This window comes from Danio rerio, chromosome 13 (genome assembly GCF_052040795.2).
Source record: "Danio rerio strain M-AB ecotype USA chromosome 13, GRCz13ab, whole genome shotgun sequence".
Taxonomy (NCBI): domain Eukaryota; kingdom Metazoa; phylum Chordata; class Actinopteri; order Cypriniformes; family Danionidae; genus Danio; species Danio rerio.
Window position 1 is genome coordinate 19033061 of NC_141033.1, and position 13178 is coordinate 19046238.

Here is a 13178-nt window from a genome sequence, read left to right on the forward strand (position 1 = left end):
AATTAGCGAGTGTGGAGTTTGCATGTTCTGCGTTTGCGTGGGTTTCCTTCGGGTACAGGTGAATTGGGTATGCTAAATTGTCCGTAGTGTATGAGTGTGTGTGTGTGTGTGCATGTGTGGATGTTTCCCAGAGATGAGTTGCAGCTAGAAGGGCATCTGCTGCGTAAAAACTTGCTGGATAAGTTGGCGGTTCATTTCGCTGTGGCGACCCCAGATTAATAAAGGGACTAAGCCGACAAGATAATGAATGAATGATGAAATAATATGATGTACTGTTGATATTTTATTTAATTATTATATATAACAATCATCTTTCTTTACTACTATTTACTGTGTTTACTGTTTTTTGTTTTTATTATATATGTATATTACTTTTTCTGTAAACTTTAGAACTGCTATGGCAATACATTTGTAGCATTTGTCACGCCAATAAAGCAATTATTGAATTGAGAGAGAGAGACAGAGAGAGAGAGAGAGAGAGAGAGAGAAGAAAGTAAAAAGAAAGGTGAGAGAAATCAAGGGTGGCATTGAGAGAGAAGGGGGGAGGAGGGAGAGAGATGTTTACTGGCTTTTCTGAAACAATTGGTACTCAGGTCAGGCGGCAGCTCAATTTGTCTTTTCTTGCCCACACATCAATAGAAATCACACAGAGAAAATGTATCACTAATTAAGGGCTCATCAGGCCCGTGTCAGCTGTGGTTTAGCAGGAGCTCTGAGGAGACTTCTAGTGTTCTTCACTCCGCCGGCTCCTGCAGAGAAACAACCGCTGACAGAAGCTATGCTAATGTACACCATTTACTCAACACAACCAGTGAAAAGGATTCGCTTGTGCTCATGGGAAGACGGCTGGTAATGAAGGTAGAGAAACGATTGCTTTGTATGCAAACAGAAATTATGTAATGGATAAATCTGTTAGCTGCCCGGTGCCTGTTATTGAAAAATACCACCTGAAATGGCTATCAAGAACATGAAGTGTTTGCTTATTAGAATAAAAGTTATGAAATATTGCCATGAGCTAAATTACAGGATTAACTTAATTGTAAAGACTGTGGAGAGACGGAAGACAAATATCCCAGATTACTAGTCACATTTATGTTGTTGCCCTGTAAAAAGGTCACTACCCAGAATTATCCAAATGCTGTGACAGGTTAATCTAATATTAGATAAAGTGATGTCATTTTAGCCACTGTAGTGTATTTATGTGACACATATACTGTTTAAATGTCTGTATTACTTACCGATTGGAAAACCCGTAACATTGTTAACTTAGTTACTTAAAGCACATCTTAGCCAATCACATGGTGGCTTTTGGTCTCCATCCATACAGTCACAAAGGCAGCATTAGCATTTTCGTTAATAGTCAGCTTTTTAGACTAATTATTAAAGGTTTGCCGTCAATAGGCTGTGTATAAACTAGGGGTGGTACAAGATCCAATGTTCTTGGCAAGATCTGACTGATTTCATGAGCATCTCATGGTCAGTGCCGAAAGAATAATGGGCAGTCGATCTACATATACATGTAGCACCATTAAGCTTTGGGCATCTTGAGTTCGAGAGCCAGCTCATGGATTTTTTTATTTTCTTTATACATTTTTTTAGACATATATTTTAAGCCATTACTTGCTAGTCAGTAGAGTTTGTAGCATAAAAATATGTCTATTACTGCTTATAATGAAAAATAATTGAAAGTTTAATTTCAGAAACTCTTATTCTCTAATTTCGATTCCAAATGCACCTATATTTTGTCCATTTTTTCATTTTAGTTGAATAAAAGCTATTGAGGACTACTTTAAAGCCTAAAAATCACATCTTGTCTTGTTTTTTGGTCATTAGTCACCTTGGTCTCAATTGTAAAGTCAGTATGGATATAACTGAAACTGCAATTCATCGACTGGCCCCTTGAGGCTGGTTCCAAAAGACAGTATCAGTAGACAGTACCACAGACTCACAATGTTAAAACACCCAACTTTACAGCAGAAAAAAAAAAGTTTTAAGTTTACAGCCTGGTGAAAAAGTGGTTTTGGTGTAAATTAACATCCATGACAACTCTGGGTGGGTTAGGGTTAGGTTCAGGTTAGTATATTTTCCTAAAACACATACGTTTAATTTATATTAAGCTTTAAAATTCTGCATAATTAAGAAGCCTATTTACCTATGTGCTGCGTGTAATGTGTTTTCAGATCTGAAAGTGAAGAAGCTCAAAATGTTTCAAGCCTTAGTTATGCTTCACAAATCATATTAACAGGTGTAAACAGTGTCATGGCGTATACGTTCAATTTTAAAATCACATTATGTCAAATAACTAATTTCAAAATAAAAACAAATGAAATAAAACACACGCACAAAGACAAAACAGAGATATAGAGCAAATATATGCATACCATATTTGCTTACCTGCATGTGAATAAGGATGCAACGATTATAGATTTTGGTTGTACAATTATAATTTGAGGAATAATCTTGGTTTCATGATTAATATCTTTTCATTAATTTCAAAACACTACCAATTTAGAAAATCATATGAATTCTTTGTATATTTTTAAGTTTTATTTATTGCTGCTTAGTAACCAAATAACGCATCTCAAAATAATAATAATAATTAAAAAAAACATTAGTCCCTTTATCTTTGGACTTAAAAATAGGTGAAAAGGGATTTTTGGCTTTTAAACATAAGTAATAATTTCACACTCAAAATAAGTGACAGATCAATGAATAAATAAATAAAAATAAGTGTAAATAAAAAGATACATTTGTCTAACATAAATCTAAGCTACATATTAGCTAAGTATTTCCCTTTTAAAGGAGAACAAATATAGTAAAAGGCTGCTGAATCTCTGTCTGAAAGGCACCTTTAATCAACTATATAATGAACTCATTTGGTATTTTTAATTTTGTATTTTTTTTTTCTCTTTGGAGAAGACATGTGCATAAAAAGTACCAATATGTCACGACCGGGTCTTGAACCCGGGTCTCTGGTGTGGAAACCGATGTGTATACCACTAAGCCACAGAGGAAGTTGTGTTGGACCCAAACGAAAACACTCCAAGAGGGAATCCGGAAAACAAGGATTTATTAAAAAAAAATATCAACTTAGGTTCTTCTCAAAAATGAGGTAGCAAAACAGACAACTTAGGTTCTTCTCAGAATGAGGTATACAAAAAAAACTCTAACAGTATAATAAACATGTAAAGAAAACTCCACGAGGGGAGAAAACAAACAGATAATTAATGCAGTCAGCAACAAGGAAAGTAAAACACTCTTACTAGATGTAGCTCAGGAGATCAAGGGAAACGCAAGGCAAGTTCACCAGAGATGACTCAAACACAGAGTGAGGAACACAGACAAAGTGACAACTTAAATACACTGGCTGGAACAAGTCACAGGTGATCTAAATTAAGTAAACAAGAACACATGAGGAAGAACAAATACAGAGGGGAAACATGGGGACCTCTAGGGGAATGGAGACAAACTGCAGGATGGTGACAGGACCCCCTCCTTTAGGAACGGCTCCTGACGTTCCTACCAGAACACCCTGGCCTCTGGGTATGAAACTCCCGGATTAAACTAGGGTCCAAGATGTCTTTGGCAGGAATCCAGGAGCGCTCCTCTGGCCCGTAGCCCTCCCAGTCAACCAGATACTGAAGTGAGTTCTGGACCCTCCTGGAATCCAGTATCCGGTGGACCGTGTAGGCTGGCTGGCCGTCAATGATCCTGGGAGGTGGAGGGGGTCTGCGAGGGGGGGCAAAGGGAGAAGACAAGACAGGTTTTAATAAAGAGACATGAAATGTGGGATTAATTCTAAGTGAACGAGGAAGATACAAACGATAAGAAACAGGGTTAACTTTCCTGGCTATTCTAAATGGCCCGATGAACCTCTGGGACAATTTTCTCGACTCAACCCGGAGTGGAAGGTTCTTAGTGGCCAACCAGACTCTCTGGCCAACCCGGAAAGTAGGAGGCCTTCGACGACGGCGATTAGCCTGATGTTGGTATCTCAGGGAGGTTCGAAGGAGAGCGCTTCTAGCTCTCCTCCAGGTTCGTCGACAGCGTCGAACAAAGTGCTGGGCTGAGGGAACTCCCACCTGGACCTCTTTCTCAGGAAACAATGGAGGGGAATAACCAAATTGGCATTCAAAAGGGGAAAGTCCGGTGGCTGAGGACTTGAGGGTGTTGTGGGCATATTCAGCCCACATTATGTAAGATGACCAAGTGGTGGGGTTATTGGCTGCCATGCACCGTAGAGTGGTTTCCAAATCTTGGTTAACTCGTTCTGTCTGACCATTAGACTCAGGATGGAACCCGGATGATAGGCTGGCAGTGGTTCCGAAAAGTCTGCAAAAAGCCCCCCAGAATCTGGACAGAAATTGTGGACCTCGGTCAGAAACAATGTCTTGGGGAATGCCAAAAACTCTGAAAACATGGCTTATTATGAGCTCAGCAGTCTCTTTAGCCGATGGCAACTTGGGCAGAGGAATGAACCGGGCAGCCTTGGAAAATCGGTCCACCACAACCAATATGACCGTGTTGCCCTGGGAGAGTGGAAGTCCTGTAATGAAATCCAGGGAAAGGTGTGACCAAGGCCTGTGGGGAACAGGTAAGGGATGGAGCAGTCCCTGAGGTCGCTGGTGTGATGATTTTCCCTGACAACATACTTGGCAGGCCTCCACATAACCTTTAACATCTTCCTTTATGGAAGGCCACCAAAAGCGACGTCGGAGGAATTCTAAAGTACGGGAACTACCTGGGTGGCAGGTCAATACAGACTCATGACCCCACTGCAAGACCTGAGCTCGCACTGCTCGAGGGACATATAGAGCCCCCAACGGTCCATTCCCTGGATCAGGTTCTTTGGTTTGAGCCTTACGGACCACTTGTTCCAGATCCCATCTGAGGGGGGCAACAATCCTTGAACTAGGAATAATAGAAGAAACAGGTTTTTCATGTGTCTCTGGAGAGTAGGCTCGGGACAAGGCATCAGGCTTAAGGTTCTTGGAACCGGGTCTATAAGTCAGGATGAACTGAAATCTGTTGAAAAACAGAGACCATCGAGCCTGCCGAGGGTTCAGTTGCTTGGCCTGCTGGAGATATTCTAGGTTCTTATGGTCTGTAAGTACCTGGAAAGGATGTCGAGCGCCCTCAAGCCAATGGCGCCATTCTTCCAAGGCCAACTTAACAGCAAGCAGCTCTCGGTCCCCCACGTGGTAGTTGCGCTCGGCATTAGACAGGCGACGTGACATGAAAGCACAGGGGTGTAGTTTTCCATCCTCATTCCTCTGTGATAAAATGGCTCCTACACCCACATCTGAGGCATCTACCTCTACCATAAAGGGTATGTCTGGATTAGGGATAGAGAGTATGGGAGCTGAGGTGAATCGATCCTTGAGATCCTGGAAGGCAGCCGCTGCTTTAGGACCCCATTCAATCTTGACTCCTCCTCCCTTTGTCAGTGCTGTCAAGGGAGCCACAACTGAGCTGAAATTCCTGATAAACTTCCTGTAAAAGTTTGCAAAGCCCACAAACCGTTGCACCTCTTTTACTGTGGTTGGAATAGGCCAGTTGAGAACAGCTTTAATCTTACTAGGGTCCATCTCCAGGTGACCAGGGGTGACAATGTACCCAAGAAACTTAGTCAGGGAAACATGAAACTCACATTTTTCTGGCTTGACAAAGAGATGGTTTTCAAGGAGTCTTTGGAGAACCCTGCTGACATGGCCCTCGTGCTCCTCCATGGACTTGGAAAATATAAGTATATCGTCCAGATAAACGAATACAAATATATTTAACATGTCTCGGAGGACGTCGTTGATAAGTGCCTGGAACACGGCAGGGGCATTGGTAAGGCCGAAAGGCATCACCAGGTATTCATAGTGGCCTGTGGGGGTGTTAAAAGCAGTCTTCCATTCATCTCCTTGCCGTATCCGCACCAGATGGTAGGCATTGCGAAGGTCGAGCTTGGTAAAAATGGAAGCTCCCTGCAGCAGCTCAAAGGCAGTAGCCATAAGAGGCAGGGGATATCGATTCCGAATGGTTATCTTGTTAAGACCTCGGTAATCGATACAAGGCCTAAGCCCCCCATCCTTCTTCCCCACAAAGAAGAAGCCAGCACCAGCAGGGGAAGTGGAGGCTCGGATGATGCCAGTTGCCAGGGACTCTTGGATGTAAGCATTCATAGCAGCCTGTTCAGGGGGAGATAGGGAGAAGACTCTGCCTCTAGGAGGAGAGGAACCGGGGAGAAGGTCAATTGCACAGTCGTATGGGCGGTGAGGTGGCAAAGAGGTGGCTCGAGACTTACTGAATACTGCCCTAAACTTATGATAGACAGTGGGAACTTGAGACAGATCTACAGAATCTTGAGGCTCGGGATGAGGGGCAGAGAGGCTATGGGTAAAACAGGTGAAGTGACATGAAGGACTCCAATCTAGAATGGAACCAGTAGACCAGTTGATATGGGGATTATGTCTGTGCAACCAGGGATGACCTAGAATGACCGGATACTCGGGAGAGTCAATAAGGTAGAAAGTCTCCTCCTGCTGATGTTTAGCAATGGTAAGCTTCAGGGACTGAGTGGCCTCAGTTACTTTGCCGGGTTCAAGGGGTCTACCATCCAAAGCAGTTACTGACTGGGGATGAGGGAGAAGGTGGGTAGGAATCTTAAGTTTCTTGGCCAAGGAGAGATCTATGAAATTACCTGCGGCCCCTGAATCGATCATTGCCTGGACTGGGAACTGATGACTCTCCCAGGACAAAATAGCTTTGAGAGCTAGAACGGTGTTGGCAGGAGGAACTCTTATTTTCCCCATCACAGTCCTCCTGTAACTCGGTGGGGACCCTCGTTTCCCGATAGTTCTGGACAAGTGGATCGAAAATGACCAGACATACCACAGTAAAGGCATCGTCGCTCCCTCATCCGTCTGTCCCTTTCACTGGGAGAGAGTCTGGAACGACCTAGCTGCATATCTTCTGGAGGCTCGGGAGCTTGTTCATTGACTGGGAGAAGTCTGACTGGTGGCGCATGAACTGGAGATGCAGGTTTGTGAACAGGAGTTTGGGAATGGGATGCTCTGCCTCGAGTCATTCTCCGTTCTCTCAAGCGAATATCAAGGCGAATGGCCATATCAATAAGGGATTCTAGGTCTTTGGCTGGTTCCCGGGTGGCCATCTCATCTTGAATGGATTCAGCTAATCCGCCCAGAAAGCAGACTCTTAAGGCCTCGTCATTCCATCCACTACCTGCTGCAATAGTTCGAAATTCAATGGCGAAGTCTGCAGCGCTGCGAGGACCTTGACGGAGAGTAAGGAGACGTTTGGAAGCCTCCTGTCCACTAACTGGGTGATTGAACACCTTCTTGAATTCCTTCTCAAAGGCTGTGTATGACTGGCAATAACTAGGCTGGGACTCCCATGCCGCAGAGGCCCAAGACAATGCCTTGTCAGTCAGAAGGGTGATAATATAAGCGATCTTTGAGCGGTCAGTGGGAAAACTTGAGGGCTGAAGCTCAAAAGTGAGAGAGCACTGGGTGAGAAATCCCTGACAGGAACTAGGATCTCCAGAGAATGGCTTGGGGGGTGGAAGTCTGGGCTCTGCAGCAGCTACTGGAGCTATGGGAGGACTGTTGGTACTTAGGGGTGGTGCAGCAGGAGAAGCAGGAGAAGAAACCCCAGGAAGGCTTTGAAAGAGTTGCCGAATGGACGACGTGACATCAGCAAGGAGCTCTGAGTGGTTTGTCATCACCTCCTCTTGACGACGGAGAACCTCTTCATGACGCTGGAACGAAGCTTCATGACTGCCAATCACTGCCAACAGATCTTTGGTACTGAGTGCCTCTGGGTCCATGTCTGACTCTGTGTTTCTGTCACGACCGGGTCTTGAACCCGGGTCTCTGGTGTGGAAACCGATGTGTATACCACTAAGCCACAGAGGAAGTTGTGTTGGACCCAAACGAAAACACTCCAAGAGGGAATCCGGAAAACAAGGATTTATTAAAAAAAAAATATCAACTTAGGTTCTTCTCAAAAATGAGGTAGCAAAACAGACAACTTAGGTTCTTCTCAGAATGAGGTATACAAAAAAAACTCTAACAGTATAATAAACATGTAAAGAAAACTCCACGAGGGGAGAAAACAAACAGATAATTAATGCAGTCAGCAACAAGGAAAGTAAAACACTCTTACTAGATGTAGCTCAGGAGATCAAGGGAAACGCAAGGCAAGTTCACCAGAGATGACTCAAACACAGAGTGAGGAACACAGACAAAGTGACAACTTAAATACACTGGCTGGAACAAGTCACAGGTGATCTAAATTAAGTAAACAAGAACACATGAGGAAGAACAAATACAGAGGGGAAACATGGGGACCTCTAGGGGAATGGAGACAAACTGCAGGATGGTGACACAATATGCGCGCAGGAAAATAAATAACAAACTTGTGCCAGCAAAAGATGTGATATGTGAACAGTCTTTAGTTAATAGCTTCAGCCATAGTTAATCCAGAGTGTGAGTGTGTATTAGCTTTAAACTAGCTCGAAACTTTAAACTAGCGCAAAGTTGGCATTCAGTTGCAGCAGTTTTGTTGCGTGCAGAAGTGCGGCGTTCAAAAACCTTTTTGTTTAATCAACCATAACAAATTAAAATACGGTTAAAAGTGAAATCAGTTATTCGCAGCATCCCTATATGTGAATATTAATCAACACCTGATAAGTGTGAGCAAGCAAATTTGTTCTTATTGAAATTAATTTGACATTATTTTCAAATTCTCAAATCATTTTAAAATTGATTTAGGGCTGGGCGATAATTCAATATCGATAATGATCACGCTATATAATTTTTCGATAAAACAATAATGTAAGTTAAATAACTGCTTAATAATATTTACACACTATGCTTAAGGTCGCGCAAACATTTTGCATCGTTTAAAACAACACCATCCTTATAAAGATGCAAACAAATTACAAACAAGTGTTGGTAAACCAGTGCAACTACCCAGCAGAGTTTCATGTCATTATGTCGAAACCGTGCCTTGCGAGAAAAAAACCCCTTAAAAGACAGACGAAAGATATGACGGACAACACAGTCTCAAACCCATCTGAATGTACACTTGATGCTTGCTGTAAACTACAGGCTGCATTATTTATGGGCATTTGTTATGACATTAATAGGATCTTGTTGTCAAGCCTGTTTCCTTTTTAATATTAAGATATGTCTTTTAAAAACTTGGGAATAGACAGGTACATAAAGCTTAACTTGTTTGTTAACATATAACAAACATTCTAAAAAACAATTAGCAATTACATTACACAGGCAAAATCTTCCAAACACCATCTTAACATGCACCGGGCTACTGAATAAATTATGTACATATGACATATGATTTATATGCGATGTAATGCAAAGACTCCAATTCTAATTAAGTACCATTAAGAATGCACTGTAGCAAAACATAATGCAAGTGATATTATCTCTTGTGTGGAATTTAAAGCCAAACCGCATACTTCATAAGATTTATAACACAAAAATAAACAAATATACTTTGTTTTTGATGTTTACATTGAACAATAATCTCCACTAAAGCCTTTTCAGAGAAGCAAAGTACTTAAATTGATTTAAAACCCTGTACAAAACAACAATGATGGATAAATGGATTTACTCCACTCTTCCATCCGAAGCTGTTTGCATCCAACACTTCTAATTAGACAGCAACCAAATGTTATGAATAGGATGGACATTATGGAATGAGCTAGTTATAAATGGGGCCTGTCAAACCTGCATTCAGCAACCAAATGAGTATTCGCAGTTCACTGCCCACATCTGAACACGGCCCAACCCTGCCGGATAACTAATGATTGCCATTAACCATACAGTTAGCGATGATCGCCAAAGACTTGGGCGGAAAAAACAAACAAACAAATAGTGACATAAACATACAGTATGCTAAAGATAAAATAATTAAAAAAACTAAATAAAAACATCAAAATTAACCCATAAGGCAAGCAAGGCCTCCTGTAGCGACTAACAAATGACAGTTTGGCTCCAACAGCGCAGACTGAGAAGATCTTGTTTTCTACATAATTAACACTTATTTGTGCCTTTAAAAACCGGATTGTAATGTATAATTATCAGCATTCGCCAGCATTAATTCAGCTATTACACGCTTGGTGTTAGGTCTGTGAAGCCGAGTATAATGTTATTCACAGATTACACCGAGAAACCCCTTCAGACATTCAGCTGAGCCGGGCTTAAGTGACAAGCCGCCCTGGCTGAGCCTTTTATTAGAACACAAAACAAATTTCTCATATTAATTAACTCTTGTCTCCTGCTCTCCTCCACTCCATGGTCCTGTCCTCTTTCTGATACGCCAGCTAAGTATCTTCCTCAGTTCTGTTTGTAGATTTCGGAGAGACATTCAAGGCAAAAACATTGTTTGTGTGTGGAGTTTTGTGTGTGTGTGTGTCAGTTTTGAGATTTCAGGGCTTTTAGCTTTTCGTAATGTTTTTTATAGAAAAAAACCTATCAAGTTGTCAAGTACTTCTTTCATCGATTTGTGTCTCAAGATTTCAATTACCATACATATATTTTTCAATGAGCTTTTTTTTCTTCACTGAGCCATAAATCTCCACTTCAAAAGCACTTACATAGTAAAAACATACAGTTGAAGTCAGAATTATTAGCGCCCCTGAATTATTAGCCCCCGTTTAACAGAGAAATTTTTTAACACGTTTAAACATAATAGTTTTAATAATCAGTCCTAATAACGGATTTACTTTAATTTTGCCATGATGACAGTAAATAATATTTAAGTAGTTAAATTTAACACTTCTATACAACTTAAAGTGACAATTTAAGGCTTAACTAGTTTAATTAGGTTAACTAGGCAAGTTAGGGTAATCAGGCAAGTTATTGTATATTGATAGTTTGTTCTGTAGACTATCAGTAAAAAATATAGGTTAAATGGGCTAATAATTTTGACCTTAAAATGTTTAATAAAAATGTAAAAATTGATTTTATTCTAGCCGAAATAAAACAAATAATACTTTCTCCAGAAGAAAAAAAATATTATCAGACAAAAAAAATTTCAAGGGGGAGGGGGGTGAGGAGGGGCTAATAATTCTGCTAATAAATCAGAGAAATTTGGCCATACATAATTTGTCTGATTATATAAATGCATGAATATACTTGTGTTTTTTACAGAATTCTTTGGAATTATGGAGTGAAAAAATAAGATTCACTAAAGTCTTCTCTCTAAAAAGTGTCATAGAAAGCATTAATAGATATAAAGAGTTGTTCTCCGGTATCTACATAGAAGGTTTGTGGCTTTTGGTAAACTTTTGGTTAAAATAAAAAATCCTCCAGAAATGGTTTAATATGGTCGTTTATGACCCCAGAAATTACACATTCTCATTCAGGATGAACTCGCAAGTTTTAAACATTTAAAACTTTTTGTACACTCTTATACATTTGCAAATGGTGTTTTGCATTTGTGAAACGTATTTTATGAAAATGTATTTTTATTTTGAGCACGTGAAATTTTTTTGTGAATATAAATAAATATTTTACGCATGTGAATTTGGTTTTATGCACGTGAATTTGGCTACGCATGTGTAAATCGTGTCTTTTGCGCGAATTACTTTTGAGTCTTATCTGTCTCCATAAGATTTTACACTTATGGGATTTACATGAAAATGAGGAAACTGCAATTGTTTTTAGGCTTACTGTATGTAATATCCATGTACTGAACCTGTATTATTCATCTATGCCCTGATATATTCACATTTTAATTATATGGCACCTTTAATATATCAGAAAAAAAATATTGAAACTTGAATTTTGTACCTGACTTAATCCGTAATGTATAAAAATCATTGCATATTTTAGTAAACAACCTCTCATTATCATTTTAAATTTACATATTTATGTTATAAACAGTTGTTGTTTTACCCTATTCACATGCAGTGAATCCTAAACAAAGCAAAGCAATCCTAATTAACCAATCCTTTACTCCTGCCAATAACAGTGCTTCGATCTTCATACTGCCCTATCTATTAGGCCATATTTCCAGGGCTCTGGGATCTTCAGGTCGTTCTACACTCAGAAAGGGGGGAGGTGTTGCTTTTTAATGGTACACGATTGAATTACACCGAGCCACAAACCAAATGTGATTGGTTTAGCATGAAATATTAAGTTGATGGAATAGGTCTGGTGCTGTGCCTTTGACAGCGGCGAGGGCATGATATTTCATATGGCACTCATAGTCCAAACATCAGATCCGCAGCGATGCTAATGCAGTGGGAAACGACAGCGGAAACCCACAAGACACTGTCCTCAGCTCCGTCATCTATAGCTTCTCAGACAGACGGCTCAAATACCCATATCCGTCCAGCAGATGAGATCATACAGGCAGAGAGAAGGTAAAATGGTTCAGGAATAACCTGACATTGGGTAGGTTCATTGTCACAGTATCTCAGCACAGCACGCGCACTATTAATTATGTGCAAAGTGAAGCAAAAGTGTTGGATGTCAGTCAAACATGTAACTCGAGACGTTTTTAAATATTCTGAATGAATTGTTCCTTTTAAAATGGTTGTCAAGCATGATTGTATACTATAAAATGTGTAAATATTCATGCTTCAAATATTCTAACCAAAATTCCTGTTTCCTTAGATTTTATTAACGGTTTTCTATTTAGCACAATTTTTTCGTCTTAAATTGAGATCTTAAAATATAACCAATGCCACATTCACATATCATATCACATTATATATGCAATTTGTATAGATCTGTTATTAATAGTTTGTTATGTGCATAACCACTTTATGTATCACTTTGCAGTTTTGTTCTTCGTACTATACATGTTGCCAAAAAAAGAAAGAAAAAGGAAAATTAGCGTAATTTAATAAATAATTGTTTATTTAAATAAAAGTTTCCCACTGTGATAACCTGCCACTGAAATACGTGACGCAACAAAACATAATGCAACACAACATAATGGATCATAACATAACATAACATTAGGAAACATTGAAACATAACGCAACACAACGAAACAAAACAAACCCTAACATTACAATAACATAACATAACATAACATGACATGACATGACATGACATGACATAACAAAAGCAACAAAACATAACACAACATAACACAACACAACATAACACAGCATAACATAACGCAACATA

At 40.0% G+C, this 13178-nt stretch overlaps 1 protein-coding gene and 1 long non-coding RNA gene across 6 annotated transcripts in view; one reads left to right on the forward strand and one right to left on the reverse strand.

Annotated features, from left to right (window-relative positions):
* The window catches only part of lrmda (leucine rich melanocyte differentiation associated), a 597710-nt gene that overhangs the window by 441148 nt on the left and 143384 nt on the right, over nt 1–13178 (reverse strand).
* Nucleotides 556–9014, forward strand: LOC147834170 (uncharacterized). Its single transcript, XR_015505849.1, has 2 exons — nt 556–2934; nt 8385–9014. It is a non-coding gene; the product is annotated as an uncharacterized LOC147834170 (long non-coding RNA).